The sequence below is a fragment of the Mustela nigripes genome, chromosome 2 (assembly GCF_022355385.1).
Source record: "Mustela nigripes isolate SB6536 chromosome 2, MUSNIG.SB6536, whole genome shotgun sequence".
NCBI classification, from domain to species: Eukaryota; Metazoa; Chordata; class Mammalia; order Carnivora; family Mustelidae; genus Mustela; species Mustela nigripes.
In genome coordinates, this window is record NC_081558.1 from 179594969 (window position 1) to 179609385 (window position 14417).

The window sequence follows — 14417 nt, forward strand, 5'->3', positions numbered from 1 at the left end:
ATTTACTCTTTTAGTAACTTTCATATGTGTAATGCTGAATTATTAATTATAGTCACCATGCTTTACATTACTTGCCAATGGTTTATTTTATTTTTTTTAAAGATTTTATTTATTTATTTGACAGATCACAAGTAGCCAGAGAGAGAGGGGGAAGCAGGCTTCCTGCTGAGCAGAGAGCTGGATGTGGGACCCGATCCCAGGATCCTGGGATCATGACCTGAGCAGAAGGCAGAGGCTTTAACCCACTGAGCCACCCAGGCGCCCCATTTTTTCCGCTCTGGTTTATTTATTTTGCAACTGAAGTGTGTATCTTTTAACCCACTTCACCCATTTCACCTACCCTCCACCCCCACCCTGTGACAACCATTAAACTCTGTATCTATGAAACTATTTTTTTAATTCCACATGTAAGTGAGATCATCTTTGTCTTATTCTACTTAGAATAATGCTTTTGAGGTCCATCCAATTGAAAAATCAAACACTGTAGGTTTTAAATTTTAAATATTTTGCTCAAATATTAAATTCAATAAAATTTTACATAGCTCTCACAATCTAATTAATAAAAGGAAGAAACTCCGTGCTCTTTTTGATCAATATTTTTAAAAATATTTTTTAAATAGTCACTTCCTAAGTCACTGTAGGCAATCTGGATGGTGGGTAGATAGTTTTATTTTAATTCCCATTAATCTTTGGAAGGTGAATGTCACTGCCCTCCACCATACTTTGTATGTATTCTTAGACTGGCAGTTATAAGCTATCTCACCAGGATGCCCAAATTAAATATTCCCACCATCCATTTTTAAATTCCTTGTCAGAACATACCTCTTCCATGTCCATTTGGGTTTCTGTGTCATGCTACATAAATCTTACAAGTAATTGTTATAATGGGTCATAACTGCTTCCTCAACCATGCCAGACCCCGTATCCCAGTTTACCTAGTTCATACCTGGTACACAGTACAATTTTTAAAAGCACTACTTTTTTTCTAAAAGCTATCCATATTTGGATAATAAATTATGTGGTCACCCTAATCATAAGAGAAGGAGACTATTTTAATAAACGGATAACCAGTGATAATCATCAAAGTCTTGTGAGTGGAGACACCTAGGGAGTAAGAAAGTCATGTTCAGTAATATCGTGTGAGCTGCTATGAATTAGCCTTCGGATAGCACTAGTTGTGTTATTGACTCAGTGCCAGAAGTGACATTTCTGTGTTTTTCCACCATTGACTCATTCTATTTTTGCCACTTGACTAAAATAACTTTTTGAACCTTGATTTCCTCATCTGTACATGAAGACTGGTATCAATTGCCAAAAGTGGATTGTGAATTGAATAAAACTATAGATCATCAGTTCACTGGAAAAGAAAAAATGCAGCATCAATTTACAAAGATCTGCCTCTATTTGGTTTCACCTATTTTGGTTACTTCTGTTTTTTAATTGATTTGTCTCTTTCTTTCACACTTTCACAAGGTATCATAATGTATTCCACATCTTCCTAAGAAGCCTGATTTCCATTTAGCCAACAGGGTTAAATTTGATCCTTTTCTACTTCCCATGAAATCATTCATTTCAAGTACAGTCTTTTAGAATTTAATGCTCAATGTTAATTGAAGAATTGCTCTTTCTCCAAGCTCTGCTTTCACTAAGTGGGATAACACAGCATTGCAAGTGACCATTTAAAATCAACAGATGCACCCCCTCCAAGATCTAGCTCCTCCAAAAATGGTGCATGAGGCCTGGGAGTAGGTGGACACAGACATGAGGCTTACTCATCTCAAATACGTAATTTTAAAAACATAGTAAAAATCATTATTGTGGAGAGAAGTACATATGAAGAGATGTTGAGAGGATTGTATAATAGTTATATTCTTATCCAATTTTTTAAACAATTACTTATTCAACAAGTTCCAGCCCTCCTCCACATCCAAGATTATTTATTTGGATAAAGTGAGATTTAAGTTTTTTGTTTCAAGTCGGTATTTGAAAATGGTAGTATAATTAGGATATTGTCATGGTGGCCTTGAAGACAAGCAAGAAGGCAGGCTAGTTGCTTATTATGTTTCTTCCAACACCCCCCCCCCCTGCAGTTTTTCTAATTATGTCTTCTATTTCTGTCAGCCTAGAATGTGTTTCCTTCTGTTCAAGTACTACTCATTCTTCACAGCTGAATTCCAGCCTCAAGCTCTCCATAAATAATTTTCACAATGACTTCAACTCGAAAAATATTTTCCATTTGCAATCTTCTTTAAATAATCTTAGAATTTAGGGTAAAATACTTTATGGAAATGTTTATTTACATTTTCTCTTCTCTTTCTCCATCTTTGCTTTCCATCTCTTCAAGTGATTTCATAAAGCTTGAGGCAAGATGTTTTCTGGATTATGTTTCCAAAAGTCTAGATGGTGAGCCTTCAGACTCTCCAGGCTGAGAGGACAGAGTGCTGTTGGTACTAGGAGAAAAGAGGACTTGCAGTGATTCCCTGGCAGGACCCAAGGACTTCAGGATGGACACCAGTGCCTTAAGGAGTTTCAATCCTTACCCAGAGCTCTGAGCCAAAGATACCTGTGTCTCTAATATGGCAGAAACACAACAACAAAGCCTTGAAGGGACTATTCCAGCAACCCAGGTGTGGTACAGATTCCCGTCTATTGGTTTCTATTATATAGAGTGTTTACCTTCCTTCCTTCCTTGCTTCCTTGCTTCTTTTCTTTCTTGTTCCTTCCTTCCTTCCATCTGTAGCTCAGCTACACATATAAAGAAACCTTTATTTTATGCAGCATTTCTATTTGTAACAAAGTTTTCAAGGTTATATGATTGTCATTTTTCCAGAATTCAAAGTATTAAAATTAATATGCTTATGCTTTTGGTGATTTTGATATAAAGGCCTTTTTAAATATGCATCTATAGCTGAATCTGCATGTGCTTCCCAATCCTTTTATTTTTCTTTAAAACTCAGTTTAAGGGGCGCCTGGGTGGCTCAGTCGTTAAGCGTCTGCCTTCTGCTCAGGTCATGATTCCCTGGTCCTGGGATCCAGCTCCCTGCTCTGTGGGAAGCTTGCTTCTCCCTCTCCCACTCCCCCAGCTTGTTTTCCCTCTCCAGCTGTCTCTCTCTCTCTCTCAAATAAATAAATAATTTTTTTAAAAAATCCGTTTATGTCATGACTTAATCACCTATAACTTCTACCTGTAAGACTGCATTTTTTTTAATAACAGATGCCTTAATCCACGTGTGCTTGTTTGATATATGCTCAGAAACAAAGCTCCTATTCTGATGTTTTTCAAAAGTAAGCCAAGAGTCATGGGACCACTTATTAAATAACACTGTCTTTTCCTACTGATTCTTAAAAACATTTTCACCAAAAATGAAATTCTCACATTGAGATTTATACAGGTGATTTTAAACTTATTAGTAGAATTTGACAAATTGTAAATATGAAATATTAAAAGTGATTTTTTTAGAAAACAATTCCACTGTAATGTTTTTAGGTTCAAGTCTTGTCTTCTCTGTCTTATGTTTCATAGTGTTACAAGTGACCTTTTACGGAGCTCAGCATTGATTTAAATATGCTGATGAAATCACTTGGCTTGCAAGATGTTTGATAGAAAAATGAAACCTTAAACTACCAACTGAGTTTGAACAGATGATGTTTTTCTGACTAACACACCAATATTCATTAAACAGAAGTATGTGTCCAAAGTTCAGGTATGAATAAAAATGAAATGGCTTTTCTGGGTGCTTATATGTTAAGCTCCATTAGGTCATTATTTCTCAATACCATTATGATTTGTACTTTACTCTTCAATATAAAAAAAGCAATTAAAATATTACAAAGCCCCCATGAACTCCAAAGAACTTTTGTTCCCATTACTAATCATTTGTAAACGGGAATTCTGAGGTTAGCTTTACAAACTTGCGTAATTGACTAATTCTAGGAACTTGTTCTTCTCCTATTTTCATCCCTATTTCCCTATATTTTCTCTCTGGGTTATGGGTAACAAGTACAAGCAGAGGAAATACTAAGAATAATAATTTAAGAAGACAAAATTCTTTGTCATATTTTACACTGTGCTTATCATCTCCATCATAATGAACTGAATCTTACGATGGTATAGTTTGCTTTTGTATCCATCACATGTGAAACATGACCAGCATTCTCTGTTTCATATCTTCCATGCACCTGTTCCTACCTACCGTTAAATGGGATTCCCAATGGTCTTTAAACACATGATGCAAAATTAATCCTCTTCAATCCCTCAGTCTCCCTGCCCCCACTCCCTCTAACTTATCCTCCTCTCTTTTCCCCTCATGCATTCCAATCTATTTGATCCCTTGGAAAATATAGAGAATAGAATTAAGACAAGTAAGAAACATGTTCATTTTGCTGTGCATCTAATCAGTACATGCGTTTATTAAAGGGAAATGTACTTGGAAAAGTAATTGTCATGTGTTTTTTAATATTTTATAAATATCAATATTTATTTATCATTTATGACTTCTGAATCACTGATTTGATTTTTCATTAGAAATATAATTATATTCGATGATCTCCCTGATATGAGGAAGTGGTGATACAACATGGAGGCTTAAGTGGGTAGAAGAAGAATAAATGAAACAAGATGGGATTGGGAGGGAGACAAACCATAAGTGACTCTTAATCTCACAAAACAAACTGAGGGTTGCCGGGGGGAGGGGGTTTGGGAGAAGGGGGTGGGATTATGGACATTGGGGAGGGTATGTGATTTGGTGAGTGCTGTGAAGTGTGTAAACCTGGTGATTCACAGACCTGTACCCCTGGGGATAAAAATACATGTTTATAAAAAATAAAAAATTAAAGTCTAAAAAAAAAAAAAGAAATATAATTATATTCGATTTAATATACAATGTACTTTTAAGTGATCTTATTTTATAGTGTGAAGTAATTGGGTGATTCTGTCAGATTCAACTTTATATTCCATTAGATGACTTGATTAAAACTCCCTTTTTAATTTTCATTTATTCATGGTATCTTAATATCAATGCCATTGGTTTTATGATACCTACTGGTTTTATTTATTTTATGTGTTCAATTTTGTCATAAACATTAACCATTCAGCTCATTGTTTTACTCAGATTATCATCCTTTATGATTCAGAAGTTAGCTTATCTAATTTTAAAAACTTTTTTTGAAACACTTTGTTTATACACCCTACGTGTTCTCTGAGAACCGTGGGAAGAACAGCTTTATCCTCAGAGATAGTTCTTTCTTCAGTGTACAACAGAGGGTTTTCATTTGCAAAATCAATCTAGTGCAAGGCAGGTGTCTCAGTGAAAGAAATTCTAATTTTATTTACCCTTTATTGAAACCTTCATTTTTTTTTTCTTGAACTTCTAGGTTCAGTCAAGAGTAATGTAATTATGTTTGTTTTTATTCAGAGACCTAAGACCTAGACAGGTAATTAATCACAAATATATATATTTATACACACACACACAATGTACTTAATTGCTATTATTAGGGGTATGAGGAAGCATTCTTCTCATATTGTCTTAATCTGTTGTCTCCATTTATTCCCGCAGAGACACATTCTACTTGCTTATTACAGAACTAAACTTGAATTTTCCTCTAGTCTTGTTCAGTTACTACATCGAAAGAATTCTAGGACTTGGAGAGATTACTAGTTTCAAGGTAAAGTGCAAATAATTGGAGATTTCTGTGAGTCACACTACAAGAAATATAAAAGAAGTATTTCAAATAAAGATATATAAATAACAAACTTATACTTGATGAACCACCTATCTAACAATGTCAGGAAAATATAGGACAGAGATTAGTCTAAAATCACTCAGAGATCATTAGAATTACACTCACTTAAATAACATGTTGGAATAACATACTTCAAAGCACTCAGGACAAATGGGTCACAGGGTAGATGCTCAGTAAACACTAACAGAATCTGAATTCATATTAGAAAGAAATGTCTTATTATCAAAAATAGTGTTTTCTAATAATTGAGTACTAAACAGTATGTGCCTATGTGCCAAGAACAGTCTTCATCATTATTATTTTTTTTGAAAGACTTTACTTATTTATTTATTTATTTGTCAGAGAGGGTGAGAGAACAAACACAGGGAGACCAGCCAGTCAGAGGGAGAAGCAGGCTCCCCAGGGAGCAAGGAGTCTGACACTCAGTGGGACTTGACCCCAGGACCTGGGATCATGATCTGAGCCAGAGGCAGATGTTTAACTAAATGAGCCACCCAGGTGTCCCCTCAGTATTATTTTTAAATAATGTCTCCTTATTATTGGAATTTTTCAATGTATTTAATATACAATGCCACTTAAATTCTCCCACATCCATCAAGCCATTCATTTTTTTTCCCCATTTGAATTACAGAGAAACCTTTAGCCATATAAGATTCAGAGTCATAGATTTATGAAAGTTTAAGTCATTAGATCCTCTACTCCTCAGGTGATCATACAGAAATTTACAAAGATTTCATCTGCCGGTGGCAGTCTTGCAATATAAGTAGGAAATATAAAAGCAGCATAAATTATACTTTTAAACACGGTAGTAGAAGTAAACAAAGGATAAGTGGAAGAAGATACAAAAGGTATAGATAACATTTTAGGATGAATAGTGTTAAAGCAGAACATAGTACGACTGTCTTCTGAAAGCCTTCTCTTTCTTCACTGTGATCTGTAATAAGTCTTGCTTGCCTTCACTTTAATGAGAACTTTGGGAGTTACACAGAAATGACTAGATTTTTTTAGTTGACATATTCTGCCTCTCCACCAAAAACCAAAACAAAACCAAAAAAACCCCAGCAAAACACTGAGGCAATCCCAAATAATCAAACATAGCCTTTGATCTCTACCAGAGGAAATGAAACACCTTTCTTCCTCCCACTTCACACCCCTGTTTACCTGGTCTCCCTCTACAAACCCTACATTAGATTATCTTGTATCATGAACTAAGCCATCGCCAGATGATTATAATTAAATAACCTCATTGCAGTAACTAAGGAAAGCATTCTGTTTCTTTCATCTTGAGATGCCTAAATGAAAAAAGGAGACACGCTCCCTCAGCACAATATCAATTAATTTGCCGTGTTCTGTACTTATTTCTTGTTACACCATATGATATGCGTGTGTCACTCAGACTACTGAGGAGCTAATCATTTTCTTTCCATCATGATTTGAAGGAATAAAAATATCACTTCTAATTCAGGTACCAATAGAAAACATCTCTTGTGAAAGATTTATACACTTCAAAATATATCTCTGTGCATCGTGTGTTAATGGTTAATGCTGTCTAATGAAACTCAGAGCAAAGAGGTTTCCTAACTAAATTAATTCAGGTGCGGCAGTCCATTGTTTAGACAAGACTTACTCTCTTTAAGTGAGGGAGACAATGATAAATCTACCCATGGACTGTAGTACCGCGGGGAGACGGCCCTTATGGGCGAGCATCACTCCTAAGTCAGTGTCTCACCTTGACATTTATTATCCGTAAGTAATGAGTTTACCCTTTAGACAGCATTAAGAGAGCATTCATCTTCGGGAAGGTTGCAAGCCATTGACATTATCTCTTCCTTGGGCAATAAAGAACCTTGATTTCTGGATCTGAAGGAATTTAAGTAAGAATGAACTGAATAATGCACACATTCATTGCTGTTTTCACAATCAATAAAGAGCCAAACATGGCGTGTGTGACGGATGTGCACTTTAAATAATGTCTGCTTCCAGTGTGACGGAGTTCCTTTTCAAGCCATATGGTTGTATAATCTTTTCCTTAAAAAACTTCTTTGAGTAAAATTTATCATCTTTTCAAAAGTTATGAGTTGTGGGAATTCTCTATTTTATTGCCACTAAGACTATCTGAATAAATTAATTTAGATTCATTTTCATATCCTGATGGGAATCCCCCATCTCAATCCCTTTATCCCTTTTCTCTCTCCTCTCAGCATATATGTATCTGTATATAAATACCTATAAATAATCTATAACTATATACAGCTATAGTTAACTATAGTATTTACTATATATAGCATAGATATAGATATGCTTATATAAATATATAGGTATATATATTTATATATAATGGCTCAGGTCATGATCTCAGGATCCTGGGATCAAGCCCTGAGTAGGGCTCCCTGATCAGGGGGAAATCTACTTCTCCTTCTGCCCCTTTCTTGTGATTTTTCTCTCTCTCTCAAATAAATAGATGAAATCTTAAAATATCCACAAATTTGATTCAGCTTGAAGTGCTTTGAATTGTAATTTGAGGAAAGGATTATTAATATCAATTAAACACATTATTAGATAGGGTTAAATTATTCAGCAGTGTTAGTCCTATGCCCCATAAGAAGCAATGTCTATATTATTCTTGTAATATACCTGCATACTCGTATAGGTTTATACAGCAATCTGGATGTTGAAAAGATAGAACACTATATCTTTTAAAGAGTTATCCTTTTCCCCGTGTTTTCTCTCTGAAGTCATGTGACAAGAAGTCTGCATATAGAGGTACATGGAGATAGGGAACAGACTTAGATACATCTCAATATCAACATTTTCCTTATATAATAAAAGGCAGAATTGTGTAGCTTGAATTCCTACACCAGCTCCACTATTGACTATATGACTTTTAGTAAAGCTTTAGGCTCTCTCTGACTCAGTTTCTCAGTCTATACAATGGCACCTACCTTACTGGATTCATGTGAGATTTAAGTGAAATACCCATAACATATGCAGACTTAATAAGCATAAACACTATTATAAAAAGTCACTTATTAATGGTTACTAATATTTATTGAGAGCTTATTACATGCCTGGCATTCCTCTCCATGAAACGAGTATTAGAATTGTCTCCATTTTATGGATAAGATACACTGAGACACTGAAAGGGGAAGCTAACTATCAGTCATTACATAGCTGCTAAAGTGTAAATCTTGAGTTCAAGTCCAGACAGTCTGGCTCCAGAACCTATCTATATGTCGTATCGTTATTCTATAGTTTTCAGCTCAAACAAAAACATAGAAAAATCAGCTATTATTTCTTAATAGCATGTTTATAGATTTGTATGTTTTTCTCAAAATATGATAATTCTGCCCAAAACTCAAACAGTATATTTAAAAAAAAAAAAAATTCTTGGCTGCACTGAGGAGGAGCTACGATGAGTGAACAAAACTAACAAATCGGCCTGGCCAAGATTTCAGCTGTATTTTCCTTTATTACTTTGACCTGATTAGACTTTTTATTTATATGATAGTTTTCAAATTATGTTACAATTATATGTATATATATATATATATATATATATATATATAATATGCTAAGCAATTATAAAGAAACTCTTGAAACATAATGAATATGGCAACTTAAAATGTCAAAAGGAATTTTTAAAGACTCCAAAATAACAAAATACAAAACAAACAAATATCTGGATAAGTGGTGCTTGGGTGGCTCAGTCATTAAGCATCTGCCTTTGACTCAGCTCATGATACCAGAGTCCTGGGATGGAGCCCTGTATCTGGCTCCCTGCTCAGCAGGGAGTCTGCTTCTTCCTCTGATCCTACCCCCAAATCATGCTCTCTCTCTCTTTCTCTCAAATAATTTTTTAAAAAATAAATTAAAAAAAAAATTACTGGGCAAGATAAAATGTAAAAAGCTGAAATTATTAAGAAATGTAAAAAGAAAAGATCAACGTATTTAGTTCATACCTAACCTATTATGTACGTCAGTGTCCAATATAAATTTAAAAGACAAACAAGAGGGGCACCTGGGTGGCTCAGTGGGTTACAGCCTCTGCCTTAGGCTCAGTGGGTTAAAACCTCTGCCTTCAGCATAGGTCATGATCCCAGAGTCCTGGGATAGAGCCCCACATCCAGCTCTCTGCTCAGCAGGGAGCCTGCTTCCCCTTCTCTCTCTCTGCCTACTTGTGATCTCTCTTTCTCTCTGTCAAATTAATAAATAAAATCTTCAAAAAAAAATAAAAGACAAACAAGAAATTAGGAAAATTTCAATCAAAATAAAAACACTAAAAATTAACATTCTTTATATATTTTAAAACACACTAGTTGATAATAAAACAAAAAGATATTAAATAATGGGGTGAAATATACTGCTAATTAACAAAACAATAAATACAAATAGCTAATACAGATATGAAAAATAGCATATTAGCAATAAAAATGTAAATTAATTAGTAAGATGCCATTGTCTTAACAGATTAATATTTAGTATTTAAGCCTAAGTATTTAGTTTTTTATTACTGACATGGAGATGCAAGAAAATTGTCAATTTCACTCTACTGGTGCTTTTGTAAAATTATAGAAGAGCATCACTCACATTTTAAGAACATCTTCCCAGATAACATTCTATCCATCATTGTCTGCAAATGCCTGACTGCTTCCAGTGCAAACCAATCCATTCATAAGTTTGGGCACCAGGAACAATGTTATACTTCTAGAACATGTCCTTAGCCATGGCCAATCAGGATGTATCTCTCATAAATGTAGACTGAAAAGCTTTCACCTGGCTAAAAGCTTTAAGACATGATCTAAAAATAAATGGAGAATCAGTCAGGCAGGGAGTAAGGAAAAGGAGATAGACAAGTCAGAGAGATTTGGCAAATGGCTTCCCATTTTCTATTTAGCATCTCCCAGTGGCCTGACTTTCTTTTTTTGTGAGTTCCAAGAAACTCCATGTCTCTTAATAATAAATAATTATTTTTTGCTCAACTTGTTCCTGATATTTGAAACCAAATAATAATAGAATAAATTGCTTGAAAAATTAAGCCAAAGACTGGAAGAAAATATTTGCAAAAGAGATATCTGAAAATAGATTATTACCTAAAATATACAAAGAGCACTTAAAATTCAATATAAAGAAAACTAACAACCCGATTAAAAAAATGGGCAAATGACCTGAATAGACACCTCACTAAAGAAGACATACAATTGGCAAATTAGCATATGAAAACATGTTAAACATCATATGTTATCATGGAATTACAAATTAACTTAATGAGATACCACTGGACACCCACCAGAATGGCTAAGACCCAAAATAGTGATGATACCAAATGAGGAGCAACAGGAACTCTCATTCATTGCTAGTGGGAATACAAAATGCTACAGCCACTTTAGAAAAACTGGTATTTCTTATGAAACTAGATATGCACCTACCGTGCAATCTAACAGTCACGTTCCTTGGTATTTACCTTAAGGGACTGAAAACATGTCTACACAAAAATCTGCACACAAATGTTTTTAGTACCCTTATTCACAAATGACAAGACTTGGAAGTAACAAGATGTCCTTCAGTAAATGGATGGATAAACCAACTGTTGCACATCAAAACAATGAAATATTATTCAGTACTAAAAAGAAATGAGCTATCAAGGCATGAAAGACCCAGAATTTAAGATTCTTAAGTGCATATTACTAAAGGGAAATATGACAATCTGAAAAGGCTACCTACTATGAAATTCAAACTATATGAAATCTTGGAAAAGTTAAAACTATGTAGACAATAAAAAGGTAAGTGGTATCAGAGACTCAGGTCATGATCTTGGGGTCCTAGGATGGAGTGCTCAGCAGAGAGTCTGCTTGAGGATTTCTCTCCCTCTCCTCCCCCCCCCCCAATTCCTGCACACTCTGTCTCAAATAAATAAATAAATAAATAAATCTTTAAAAAAATAATGGTGAGTGGTACCAGAGGTTAGAAGGGAAGGATGAAGAGGCAAAGCAAGAAGATTTGTAGGGCTGTGAAACTTTTCTGTACTTTTCTGACACTACAATGGTAGATTCAAGTAATTATGGATTCATCAAAACCCATAGAATATAAGAGGGAACTCTAATACAAACTGACTTTGGGTGATAATTCTGTCAATGCAGATTCATCAGTTGTAACAAATGTAACAATCTGGTGGATGATTTTGATAGTGGGGAAGACTGTGCATGTTCGGGTATAAGGGGTAGATGGGAACTCTCAGCACTTTCTGCTCAATTTTGCTATGAACATAAAACTATTCTTTTAAAAAAAAGTTTTTTTTGAAAAATCAATTTGGGAATGTTTTTTAAGACCTGTAAAAACCTGTTATGACAAACTTAATAATCCCACCTCTAAGAATCTACCATTGGGAGGATATTTAGATTATATTTTGAAATACAGATTATATTGTGAAAACGCATTGTGTTAAAAATGTATAAAAACATTCATTGCATTGTTATTTATAAAAATGAAAAGCAGGTGATACAAAACACCCAGCAATAAGGAGATGGTCAAATTATAATACATCCATACAATTCAGTATTATGTAAAATTATAATTGTTTATGAAACTGATTGTAAAAACTGATAAATTAACTGTTAATAGTACTAAGTGAGATTACTGTAGTGGAAAAGTCTATTTTCTGGCTTTGCTCAGTTTTAACCGGAGCATTCTCATTTGCATTTCACAGCCAAAGAGTTAAAAATTTTAAAACTGTTATTAAATGATGTCTAAGATTCAACTGTAAAATTCTATGTAGTATGACAAACTACTGGGAAAGCTTTTTGCTTTGTCCAGGGAGGTTTTACAATGCCCCTTATTACCTGCCACTGGGTTGATACGCTTTATCAGCATATTCCAAGGACTCTATCAATTAGCTTATTTTTTTTATATTCAATGCCAAATAAACTTATTTTTATTTAGTTTTCTTAGGAAATTCTCTGCATAAATACATTGTAAAACCTTTTGTTTCTTTGTTTATGTGGTCTGAAAATTATATAAATTCTGCAAGTGTGAAATACATACTTTTGGTTACCTATAACTCCTTCTCTCATTTAGAGCAAACAGAGCTTCAAAGATATAGAATTCAGAATGAAAAAATATGTCACTTTTACAATAAATATTTTTCAGGCAATATTTAATGATTTGGGTAATCTTATATTTTCCAAAAAATATCAACTGGTTACTAACAAAACACTCAAGTTGCAAGTTTTTTGAGATAGTATTCTTATCAACACAAACATTAGGTTTAGCACAAAACAGCCAATTCAAGTTATCTGGAAACATTCTATAAAACAAAATTTCAAAAAAGCTAATGGGGCATAGTCCTTGCTTACAAAGTCAGTAATCTCTATGCCTCTCAGTTTGCTTCTATTTTATTATCCCCAGCAGACATTCTAAAAATAGTATTGCATTCACTCATTTATTATGTGAAATCATGATCATTGTACTTGATGCTAATATATTTATCTTTGAATGAACTATTAGTATATATATATATATATATGTATGTATATCCATATATATTTTTTTCTGACGCTAATATATTTATCTTTGAATGAACTATTAGTAGTATATAACTATTAGTAGTGTGTGTGTGTGTGTGTATATATATATATATATATATATATGTATGTGTGTGTGTATATATATGTATATATATATGGTTTTTCCCCCCCCATGCTCACGTGATGTGGAAGGTTTGCACCCAGCGCTGCCATGGTTACTGTAGGCTCTGGAGCAGAATGGTTAAGATCAGGGGTTCTGGAGGAGTTAAGCATAGTGAGGACAGTATGGTAAATAATTCACACAGATGTGAGATTTGCACGATGTGAACTATAGAAAGTGCCTAGGATAGTGTCAACATGTAGTAAGGGCTTTTCACTAAGCCCGAAACTAAATATTCATTCTTAATGAGAAAACTGAAATCAAGGAAAAATGATACTATCAGTCATGTTTGTCTTCTCTACACAGTACTACAACTGTAATAAAAATTTTTCTATTTTCTACTTATAATATATAACAAATTAGTTTACATGATTTTTCACAATTGCGTGTTAAGTCCGAATCAGTAGTTGGCAATATATTCATTCTAAGATTGAGTTTTCTATGCATCTTTCAATTTAAACTTAGAGTTTTTTTCAATTACAAACTCAAATACAGTTTCTTAAATAGAGTTTCTTAAAAATTGTGTAATATTTGTTTTATGTTGTTTTGCAGATTGAATGAGAAGTTATCAAAAAGAATCTCCCGTATAAAAATTTGTTATTGTGTTAGTAACTTAGAGGCACCTAGTATTTTTCAATTCATTTTAGGATTACTTCTTGGAGGGACACTTAACTTCTGAAGCTCTTGAATCCTTTCTAAAAGGTCTCAATCACGAAAGTTCTCCACTCAAGTTTCAGATTTCTCCCTTTCCCTCCATCTATACCCCAGAACCAGGGTCCCTCTTGGGCATGGATTAGGTTCCGGTGAGAAGAAAGACGATGCACCATGATAAAGCAATACCCCTGGGAAAAGACGATTAACATGTATAAAGGGATTTCCCTGCAGTATAAGTACCAAGCACGCGCCCTCCTGGTGCTCAGGGCCTTCCTGATGTATATATGCAGGGAGTGAGATTTGAAACGGCCCTTGGAAACAGTAATAGAATAAAAGTC